Source organism: Nannospalax galili, unplaced genomic scaffold, assembly GCF_000622305.1.
Source record: "Nannospalax galili isolate Female #2095 unplaced genomic scaffold, S.galili_v1.0 scaffold329, whole genome shotgun sequence".
Lineage (NCBI taxonomy): Eukaryota > Metazoa > Chordata > Mammalia > Rodentia > Spalacidae > Nannospalax > Nannospalax galili.
In genome coordinates this window covers 4397658-4408209 of record NW_008360321.1, presented here as the reverse complement: position 1 = coordinate 4408209, position 10552 = coordinate 4397658, and positions in this window count along the sequence as shown.

Here is a 10552-nt window from a genome sequence, read left to right as displayed (position 1 = left end):
AGTCAATTCTGAAAAAGATGCTTCTTAGCTCAGAAAATTGTTATTGAATATGTCAGTGCTGTTGTAATGAAATGCTTCTTCTAAATATGTGGTTATTAAATAAATAATTTTAAAAAAAGAAAGAAAAAGAAGGAAAACAAAAGATCTTAAAGACTGAGCCAGCTAGTACTTAGAGAGAGTAGCAAACTTAAAAATGGCAAATACCAAGTATGAACAAGGTAACTGAGGAAACCTCAGGAAAGTGTTTGACAGAGTATTGTGAATTAACAGGCACAGAAAATAAGATCCATAACATTATACGAAATAATTTCATTTGTGGAAACAATAAATAACTTGCTCCAAGATTTTTACAACATCATTATTTTTTAAAATGCCAAGGAAAATGAAGAGAATACAATATCCATTTTAAGTTAAAGAAATAAATTATGGTATGTTATCTGACAGCTTAAATTGATCAACTGTAAATAATCATTACTGCTATAGGTAATAACATAAACAAAGCTAAAAAAAAAAAAAAAAAAAAAAAAAAAACAGTGAGCAGACTTACCAGGCCCAGTGAGCATGTTATCCTATACATATAACTTAGCAAAACATAATCAAACATAATAAAAATAATTAAATGCCATATAGCAGTTATCCATGGGGAGAGGTTCGGGTGAGGGTTTATATTTTTCCATTAGGGTGCTGGTTTTATCAATTCCATGAAATTTTTGTGCCATACCACACCTTCCAAGACCTTCCCAATCACTACTACATATATTTTATGCATTTAAGAGAGGTATAATATACAGCTATGCACTGCATAATGTTTTGATCATCACAGGTATGAAGGTGGTCCATTAAGTATACATCAGCTCCTGATGATTTAACAAGCTTTGTTTGAATAAATATACCCTAAGTTATTCATCTGGACTCACCACTACCCTTTAATTTTAACTTGGAAGCTGAGATATCATTTATTATTTTTATGCTAAAAGGAGACAGAACTACTTATAGCAAGAACGAGAAAATTGTGGATTTGGGCCACGTGAACTGACGAACATACTTTATGTGCTCTGCAAAATAATGTGTTTTAGTTTTACAATGTCTGAAATGGGGTCTGACACTAAGGACAACTTTGAGCCCCTCTTTATATCAAATCTTATTTAAAAAGTAAGCTGAAAAGACTCTATTATCCACATTATCATTCCTTTTGTTGATGGAATTTCATCCATTAACATTTAGAGGACTAGGACCATATGTCAGTGGTAGAGGTTATGCCCAGCATGCCCCAAACCCCAGGTTCGATCCTTAGGTCCAAAACGTGGAAAAGAAACAGAAAATAAAATTGACAAAAATCCTGGGCAGGGTAACACATATTTGTCATCCCAGGATTCAGGAGCCCAAGCTAGGAAGACTGCAAGTTAGAGGCCACCTTGTGCTATATAGTAAGACCCTAGACAAAAGAAAAAAGAAAAGAAAGGAAAAATGGGAGAAAATTGTTTTCTCATGTAGTGTGTACTATTACTAGTTATATAATAATTTTAAATTTTTGGCCTAGTAAATTCACAAAACAAGAAATATTTAACACAGATCCTTTATGGGAAAAAACTAATTCAACTGAGCTAGTGAATTACAATCTCAACTTTGAGAGAATGAAGAGTTTACACCACAAAAATGAACTCAAGGGTCCACTGAGTTGCCTTAGCAGCATCATTGTTAAGCTACAACATAACTGACACAATTTTAGCATTTAAGAAGCAGAATAATTTGCAAATGATTACAATAATTTCAATATTCTTGAATGTTTCCATAAAATATGCCTTCTACTGTTTTTACTATATGAACTTCAAAAAGATGCAGGCATGTAAACAGCTCTGTTTGATAATTAAAATTTTTCTGCAGATGATATTATGGAAGAGAATATTCTGATGTCCTGTACTGGAATTCACAGCGCCAGATCTATATGAATGACAGGGATCAAACCAATCCTTCAATCCTTCTCTTCCTTCGCCTTTAAGACCAGATCATACTATGGTATCCAGCAGATTGACTTCAGATTTATGCCTAGCCTCCTGCCTCAGCTCCAGGTGTGTGTCATCAAGCCTGGCACATGTTGATTTTCTTATGTTAAGTAGTTCTTAGGCATGACAATCTTTGCACACAAGACAACATAAACCATAACATAAAACATAAACACCACTTGAGCCTTTAGGCTCCATCTTGACATTATTAACCAAAGAATGACCTATCAGTCAATCATGCTATACTTTTCTACTAAACTGTCAAATAAACACAAAAGGGCTCAAATAATAACTTTTGAAGGACAGGAATCATAACAATTTTGGAACTTTCTGGAAGGGCAGTTTATATATATATATATGTATATATGTGTGTGTATACATATATATTTGTGTGTATATATATGTATATAAATTTTTTCCAGGTGAATGAATAACAATACTTCTCATTTTAAGTAGAAAAGGCACCGATGGATGACTTATTGATTAATACCCATTTGGAAAACAAAACATTTTAAGCAGAGACTTTCAAGCAATATTTTCCTTAGTAGTACTGCAATAATATCAGCGAAATATTTTTATTGGAAAAATATTCAGGCTAATCTAAAAATAGTGGTTACTAGTTTTATTTTCTGGGAGAAGAAAAGATATATTTCCAAAATACTGTTTGTTTGTTTTTTTTAATTTTCTTTCTTGCTTCACAAGAGGCTGCTGCATTCTTTAATGTCAAAAAATACCACAAATGGAGTCATCCATCTTATTTGCCAGCATCTACTCATGGCTATCTAATTGGCTAAATGCTGTATATATGTTTTTATAAATCTCCGCTATTCCACTACACAAGCAAGGTAAATATTATTTTCACTCTGTATATGAATCATCTATTATGTGATTTTTCTCAGAATGAGCTTTAAAGAAAGTCCTACCAATGCCTCTGTGTTTTTCTTTTTCTTTTGTTCTCTCTCTTCACTGTTTCTAATAATCATGTGATTCTTGAAAAAGAGTATTCCATTGCGTTCGACCAGTACTAGTTGACTCATGGTTCCGCTCATTCCTAGGAAACACACACTTCAGGAGCAGCTAACAGCACATTACCAGGTGTGGTGCCCTCACATGATTTCAGCGCTCTTGTGAGAATGTAATGGTCACATACATGTTAATCCTCTGTTACTGAATGCATGATATGCTTAAGCTTTGGTGGGGTTTTTGTTGTTTGCTTAGTCTAGTTTAATTTTTCTTTCTTTTTGTGTATTTGGCTTTGCATGTGTTTGTTTAGCACTTCCTTTTCCTTTGAAATTCACATGCTGACTAAGCAACTTTGTTGTCCACGATAGCATGTGTGGGAAAGCAATTTGGGAGCACCAAAACACTGCACTAGAAAAGACCACGTGCATCAGAATCAGTCACCTGTTGATTATGCTTATCATGATGCTTATAACGCCATTCCAGGAGAAGTGTTTTAGTGGTACCCAGAGAGGCAGAATTTAAACAAAATTTTCAAGTGCTTATTAATGGAAATTAAGTTTATGAATACAGATAGGGTGTGGCATAGGTATTGATTTTTCGTGTTTCTTTTTCCTGAGTTGAAGAGGAATGCGAGCCCCAAATCACTCCTTGTCCCTATCATTTAAGGTCTTAGAGCAATGAAGCATCTCTGTTGAGACAAAGATCAAACTCACTTTGGAAACAGTGATTCTACATTCTTAGAATTTGTCAGTTGCTATGCAAATTGTCTGCATAGCTTTCAACAGGTCCCCACCCCATTATCCCTCATCAGACTTGACAGCAGGCTTGCTCTGTCATAACTAATAAAACCTATTGACTCTAACCCTGGAGCTTCAGTCATTAATCAGAATACACAAAACTGTGAAGCTGTGATTAGCCAGCTAACTTCTTTATACCCATAAATAAATGCATCTCTCAACTCTCACGAGCAAAGCTTCCTCATTAGATAGTGACTAATTTAGAGCCCCATAACTGACCAGCAATCAGAAAATAAGAGACTGAAGAGTACTTATCCCTGAATAGGAAACTTATATCAAACCTCTGCCTCCAAAGGCTCATGGACCATTGTGGAAGAAGGGGTGGAAAGATTATAAAAGCCAGAAGTGGTGAATGACCAGAAGAAAACAGAGTTTTCACGCTAGCTAGCTGGGCAGTTGCTTACATGAACTCACAACAATAATGACAGTATACACAAGACCCATAAGCTCAAGCCAGACAACATCTCAGTGTAGAAGTGGTGAAGTAGTTATGAATCCCTAATCCTAGTTGAGAAAATATTGGCAACCAAAAGCAGTTGGGAGGGAGAGGTGATGTTCTTTGAGGGTGTGACCTTAGGTGAGGTAATGAGGCTCTAATGAATGGACCCACAGCAAAGGGCATTTGAGACACAAATTTGACATGATAGGTGTTAACATGTATAGAAAAGTACATGCAATTGGGTGGGGAGTGGTAAGGGAGAGTGCACATGGGGAGGGCTTCAAATTATGATTGAAATATATTGTATGAAATTGTCAAAAATTCATAAAAAGTGATACAACAGTGTAATAAAGAACCATTGCACCATTAAGATATGAGCAAGATAGTCAAATCTGGTATCTAATGAGACAGCTCATTAAAATCAGCATTAAATCTTCAAGCTTTTTGTGTCAGAAGAAAACATGAACCTATCTGCATGATACACTTGACATTTCTTTCACCTCCAACTAAACCTCATATTATTGTATTTAAAAGTGAAAGGTTTAAACAGAATTTAAATAGCTCATCTCTCTCTGCTAGCAATCAGAGAAATACCAAGTTTTGCTTAGAGAGCAAGATAAAATGGGAGAGAAAGAGCAAGAGAGAAGGCAGGGGAGAAGAAAGAAAAATACAATTTGAAACAAACCCTTATAGATGTGAAAATGATAATTTTATTCTAAGTTTGGAGGAAAAAGAAGAGAGAGACAGAGAGACAGACAGGGATAAAAACTAAAAATAAGGAATTCTTATGGGTGGGCCAGTGATCCATTTTGGAAATACACTACTGATCAGTAGGAAGAAAAGTGAATTTAAGCATCCTCATTGCCTGCTACAGTGGAATACCTAAGGCCCACGTGGTTGTCTGTCACAGTTCTCTGTCATAGTGTACTGCACACACTCAGTCAACAGCAGAAAGATGGCTACAGAAGAGTCCAGGGGTAACTGTCATTGACAATCTGGATTCCTGTTATTAGGGGCATAGAATTAGAGTAGTCCCTCAAAACGGGTTCAGTAGGCAACAGGGTAGATGAAATAGGATGAAACGAGGGGATAATCTAAAGTTGGGAGATCATAATCTAAAAGGGAACATAGGTCAAAAGGAAAAGTGTGCTGGTTAGTTTTTGTCAACTTAACACAAAGTAGAGTCACTTGGGAAATGGGAACATCAGACTGGACAGTGGGCATTTCTGTGAGGCATTTTCTTTCTCATTTTCTTTCTCTCTCTTTCTTTCTTTCTTTCTTTCTTTCTTTCTTTCTTTCTTTCTTTCTTTCTTTCTTTCTTTCTTTCTTTCTTTCTTTCTTTCTTTCTCCCCTTCTCTCTCTTTCATTCATTCTTTGTTTCCTTCCCTTCCTTCCTTCCTTCCTTCCCTTCCTCCCTCCCTCCCTCCCTCCATTCCTTCAGTTCTTTCTTTGTGGGTTAGGGTTTTCATGTAGCTACACCTGGCTTTTAACATGCTATGTAGACTAGGATGGCCTTGATCTCACAAAACTCTGCCTGCCATTGCCTCCCAGGTGCTGAGATTGAAAGTGTTTGCAACCACGCCTGGCTTCCACTTTGTTGACTGATATTTGTTCTAAGAGGACCTAGTACACTATGGGTGATGCCATCTCTAGGCAGGTGAGTCTGGCTTGTATAACAACAGTATCTGAGCAAGTCAGAGGACGTAAGCCAGTAAGCCACATTTCTCCATGGTCTCTGTTTCAGATACTGCCTCTGATCCGGCTTGCCTTGACTTCCTTCAAGGATGGATTATGGTTGGGAAATGCAAACCAAATAAATCATTTCCTCTCAAGTTATTTTTTGTCAGTGTTTTATCACAGCAACAAAAAGAGGGAACTAACACAGTCATCTGTGTCTAGGATTTATCTGATAAGTCATGCTATGCGCTCTGCCAAAGCTACCCCTCCTACTCCCAGCACTGCATGGTGCATCATGTCATTTCATCTAATCGCAACACTGAAGCTAAAGGGAAAGTACCGACCTCTGACTGAAGATGGTGAAAACTGTAGTCTCAAGGTTATGAGGAGTCACAAGATTCAGAAGAAAAGACACTGATTCAAAGATGCATTGAGATACTAGGTGAAGGGTTCCATGACCGGCACAGTAACAAAGAAAACAAATCGATAACAAAGCAAAGCAGTCAAGGAATCTGTGAAAGTATTAGTGGAATAATACTATTTTCTAGATGATTTAGTTTTTTCTTCAACATTCCATATGAATCTTCTGAACTGAATATCACATACACTAATTCCTTGGGTGTGTAGATAAAATTATCAAACCAAATTATCTTTTTCCACTAGGCAAATTGACTCTCTTTCCACCAAGTGGGTCCCAGGAATCAAACTGGGGTCATCATGCTTTGTGGCAAGTGCCTTTACCTGATAAGTGATCTGGCAGACCCTAGAAAAGACTTTATTTCTGGAGAGAACACTCATTCATATGCAAGCAAAACAAGCACAAGTGTTCCAGCAGGGGACTGGGAGGAGCTGAGCAGGCAGGCTTCCATGGGCTTGGCCTGTCTGAGCCCTGGCACAGTCTGTGGAGTAAAAGGAAAAAATGTGAGAAATATGAATCACCAGATGGATCAGAACCCTTAGGAGAAGAGTTCTGGGAATGCAATGATGTCATCAGAGTAGTAGTGGTCCAGGGTGTGTAGAGTGCTTGGTAGAGTGCTTGCCACTCACTGGAGGCAGGCTTTGAGAGTTCTTAAGTCTTGCCAGATTTCCAGGCTCTCTTGGCTTCCTGTGCCTGCTTGAAGAGGTGATCAGTCAGTGTTCCACTCTGGCCACCTCTGTCGCCTTGCCTTCCACCCTTATTGACTTCATTCCTCCTGGAAATAAACTTCTTTCTCATATTTCCTCTGTCCCATCCCTGGGAGCAAACATTTCTCCAAGGAGTGCTGGTCCCTTCCTCTGGAGCACAGAATTTATACACCAAAATTTAGGAATCGAGTGTAATACCACGCTTATTTCTGATCCTTCAGTGTGACCTGTTTCATCTTTCTGGAGTCTTTCTGAATTTTTCTCTCTTCTCAGAAAAATGCACTGAAATGTCCTGATAATGTGCCTTGGGTTGGTTAGTTGGTTTGTTAATTGTGGCTTTTTATTTCTTTCCTCCCTCCTTCTTTCCTTTGTTCTTTTTTTCCCCCTCTCTGTGCTGGATAGCCTTTACAGCACAATTAGTTGTTTTTTGTTGTTGTTGTTTTTTGTTTTTATTTTTCCTTTCACTATTATCTGTCTTTTTCTCTGAGTCCTTGGACTTTACACAAGTCAAAGTGTCCCACCTTTTTTCTCTGTCCAGCTCTGTAACTGGGTCTTCCAGTGCAGCCTTTTCAGCTTCTCCTGCCTGGGGCATATCTTTTATGATACAAAATGTCTGCTCTCTTTCTCCATGTACTTCCTTTGAGTTTAGAGAAGGTAAAAGATTTTCTAACTTATGGGTAACTTTTAACAGCTCTTCACATACCCATAACATATCCCCACATTTACAACATAGCTGTGACCCACGCTTCTGCATGGCTGGCCTCTTTTTAGTTACAGATTTTATAATCCATTGTAAAAACCAAATCAGCACTGCCAACAGCTCTCTAGCTTTTTCCAAACTTCCATGGTTTGTCATTTTTTTGTTAAGAAATGCAATAATTTATTCTACATTGCATAGACAGTAAGTAAAACCCAGAATTTGAACTTAGATCTTACACATTCCAGAATTGCCTTTTAAAAATATTTAATTTATTTTTATTTTATGTGTATGTGTGTATTGCCTGCATGTGTGTGAGTGCTGCGGAGGTCAGAAGAGGACTTTGGATTCCCCTGGAACTGGAGTTAAGGCCAGTTCATAGCCGCCATGTGGGTGCTGGAAAAAGAAACCCAGATCCTCTGCAAGAGCAGTAAGTGCTCCTCACTGCTGAGCAATCTCTCCAACCCCAATTGCCTCCTTTTTAAAAAAAAAAATTCTTACAAAAACTTTATTGAGAATTTCATATATGCACATAAGGTGTTTTGATCAAATCTATGCCCACTCCCCTCCAACATTCTCCCCTCTTAAGAGGTAACCCTAAAATCTTTTAAGGATTAGATACAAGCTCCAAAATACTTTCGGCGTTTTGGGCCTTTGCAACAGAGTATGTTGCTAACAGGCCCAAGGACATTTTGACTTTTAGCCAAGAAACTGGCTACATTTTTTGGGGTATTTTTACCCCAACTGCCTAGCCAGTTCCTACCTCCTATTCTTATCAACGCATCCCCTGAAGGGGTTATCCAGGTTGCCAATAGGGAATCAGGACACAGACTGCTCTGGCTTCTTCCATGCCGAACAGGGATGCAGGGTGAGGCAATTGGAGTACCTTATTTTTTATTTATTTAATAATCACATAATTAGAAGAATCATTTCATTACAACAGCATTGTCCTATTCAATAACAATTTCCAGAGCTAAGATGCATCTCTTTCAATATTGGCTGTAAATTTTTAGGTTCACAGTTGAATTAACACAGTTATACAATATTGTACTCAGTATAAACCCTGTGAGACATAAAATTGAATGATGTTTTATAACCTATAAAAAGATATCCATTTCATTTTAAAATATACTGGTTCTTAGAGAAAAAACTCATTTTTAATGCAACTAACAGTTAGATGTTTGCACACGTGTCTCTAACCTCAAAGTATCTGATTATTACTGGTCACAGATGGTTACTTTCTGAGATCCTTGGAACCTGAGCATGGATATAAAGTCACCACATAGATTTCAATGGTAATGTTTTCACATCTTCTAATTACATAAAGCAAATTTTTATGCTTCTTCCTCAAATATAACTCATTTTTAATTTATTGATTTTTTTGTGTATTTCATACAGAAAATCCCAAACATGTTATTTATCTATATACCCATATCTCAAATGACACAATCCCATACCTCCCCTCCACTGGAGCACATATACTCTGTCATACCTGTTACTGTTCACTGTGTTGTCAGTGCCCCCAACCATTCCCCTGTGCTTCTCCATCTGCTGAGTCTAGTCAGCAAATGTAGAGTTTCTTGTTTTAGGAAGATCAGCTCTTCCTCATCTAGCAGCAAGCTGTTGCCAATATTACTTTAGATAAGATTGGGGTCTGCTGTTTGTTTTCCCAGTCTATGCTGGGGTACTCTCTGGAGTCTCTTGGGCCGCTCTGGCCAACAACTCAAAGGAAGGTATCTCCTGCCTGGCATTGTTTCTTGTTATGTAGCCATTAGCTATACACATGGACCCTTAAAGGATTGTATTGAGCCCTTTAATCTTTGGTTATACTTTCATTTTGGGTGTTTAAGACCATAAAGTTGGCCCAGATAAAGCAATTTATTTTTACTCTTAAGGTTATTTGAGGATCTGTTCCTCAGGGGTCACATGGGCTTGGGAGGAGCCCCTGGCTCCTTTCTTTTACCAGTTCCATCTATGTGAAGATAAGTCAAAGGTCCTGCTCGACTATGGCTGGCTTTGCTTGGAAGCATGTTGGAAATGTTACCTCTGTGTTGACACTCCTCTTTGTAGACTAGACACTGGTTCAAGTCCATCTGGTGGAGTCTTCATGGCCTCCCTGAACAAGAGGACAGGTGACTCACCATAGTTACAGGACATTTTGAGAGATGCTTCAAAGTCCCCTGGAACTTAGGTGACCTTGGAGAACAAGGACCAAAACTGTCCTTTAAGTCCCTCTGACCAAATTAGTATAGGCTCCAAAGTACGGCTGTTAAACATCCAAGAAGGTTAGTTCCATCAGTCTGTTACTTTTAATTAGCATTTGCTATGTAGATAAAGCTTGGGTGAAGACCAAAGGTTCTCAGATAAACCTTGACTAGACATATATTATGTTCCTTGAGCTAGTTGTGTGTTTAATTTGTCAGTAAGTTGTTGGAATAATATGGCTCCCTCTTTTTTTTTTTTTTTAATCTAGCTAGGCATTATTCATCTCTCGCATTGCCCAACACTTCCACCAGAGATTCCCCATTTAAAGTGCCCCCATTTTTCCCATTTCTCCCTTACTAACACCCTTTTCCTATGGTCACACCTCTCTTGAGCTCCTTCTTTCTCTTTATCCCCAAGGTTCCTTGTATAACTCTCCCTCCCCCCTCCCCTTAAAATAGCCCCATTTTTATCCATATCTCCCTTATTAACACCTTTTTCCTACTTTTCTTCTCTTTCAGATTCTTTTTTTCCCTTTACTTCCCTGGTTCCTTTCATTATCCTGGTTCCTGTGGTTATGTCTGGATACATAATCACTTATCAGGGTTTGGTTGTAGGATCCACATATGAGGGAGAACATATGCCGATT